This window comes from Octodon degus, unplaced genomic scaffold (genome assembly GCF_000260255.1).
Source record: "Octodon degus isolate 3935 unplaced genomic scaffold, OctDeg1.0 scaffold00330, whole genome shotgun sequence".
NCBI lineage: Eukaryota > Metazoa > Chordata > Mammalia > Rodentia > Octodontidae > Octodon > Octodon degus.
Window position 1 is genome coordinate 1,117,647 of NW_004524906.1, and position 1,400 is coordinate 1,119,046.

General features: G+C 43.2%; 1 pseudogene; it reads right to left on the reverse strand.

Annotated features, from left to right (window-relative positions):
* LOC101571210 overlaps nucleotides 1-994 on the reverse strand; it is a 48,005-nt pseudogene extending 47,011 nt beyond the window's left edge.
* Between the last annotated feature and the right edge of the window lie 406 nt (nucleotides 995-1,400).

Genomic DNA, 1,400 nt, shown 5'->3' on the forward strand with positions numbered 1-1,400 from the left:
GCATCACACTTCATGTAAAGATCACCTTTTTCAAAGTGATTATGATATAGTGGCAATGCTTCACCTTGGAATACATGAACACAACCTGGAGCAATTACTTTGCCAGGGGGGTACTTCACCACAATCTGATGTGCGTCAAGGTGCTTGAAGGTGAACTGAAATCCACCTAGAGCTTCGACAATTCCTATCGTATATGTCATGTGTAAATCCCATCTCTCTGGAGCACATCATTTCCCTTCTTCTGCATCAAAAGAACAACATCTCCTGGTTCCACTTCTGGGGCCTGGTCTTCCTCCCCAGTGAATGTAATTTTGTGTCCGTGTTTCATGTCTTTGTGTACATGAACTTTAAGAATCTTGACTTCCTTAATCACTTTCTTCCCTTCACGTTTTTTCCAGTGGTCCTTTTCATTAATTACCCCTCCTTCTCCATTACAATCAGAACACACAGACTGCATCTGCTGCACCATTCCTGGACCCAGTTGCCTGATCATGATGTGTACACCTCGACCTCAACAAGCACTACCCTTCTGGACAGCTCTGAATTTTCCACCTCCACCACTGCATGCATGCTCTACAGAATATATTTTTGCTAAGTTGTAGGGGGGGGTTTTGCCATTATTTAGATCTTTTAAGGATACTTTGAGTGGATCCATCATGTCATCTCCTTATGCTATTTTGACTTCTACTCTGATCATCCATGAAGACAAATAATCCTCCACCAAAAATATGAGAAAATCTCATCCATGCTACCACCTCTGCCACTGCCTTCCTGAAGACCTTTTTCTCAGTTTGTATCATGTAACCAGCAAGTCTGGATTTGATAATACTTCATATGAAAAACTTATTTCTTTAAATTTGTCTCCAGCATTTGAATGCTTATGAGAATGATATTCCTGGGCTAACTTTCTGTATGCCTTCTTCAGCTCGTTCTCGCTGGCACTAGGCAGGACGCCCAGGATTTTGTACAACTTTGTGCTGGCAACTTTCACCATGGCAGGCTGCAGGGCAGGGCTTTTAAGGGAATGTGGGGGCCGCATGCCCTGGAGCCGAGCCTGGCCATGAGTGGCGATGGCAGCAGTGGCGCAAGCCAAGGGAGATTGCAATTTTCTTTTCTCTTGGTTTCTTTTCTTTTTTTATGTATTTAGTGCAGGGTCTACAGGGTTTCACTATGTAGATCGAACTTGTTTGTAGTGATCCTCCTGTTTTCAGCCTCCCAAATGCTAGGATTATAGGTGTGCACCACCACACCCACTCAGGCTGCAATTTTTTTTTTTTGAACTGGGCTTGAACTCAGGTCCTTGCACTTGCTCGGCAAGCACTTATTCTACTGAACTATCTCCCTAGTCCCTAGACTGCAAATATTTAAAAGAAATATTATATACATGGGGAGAGAATGAA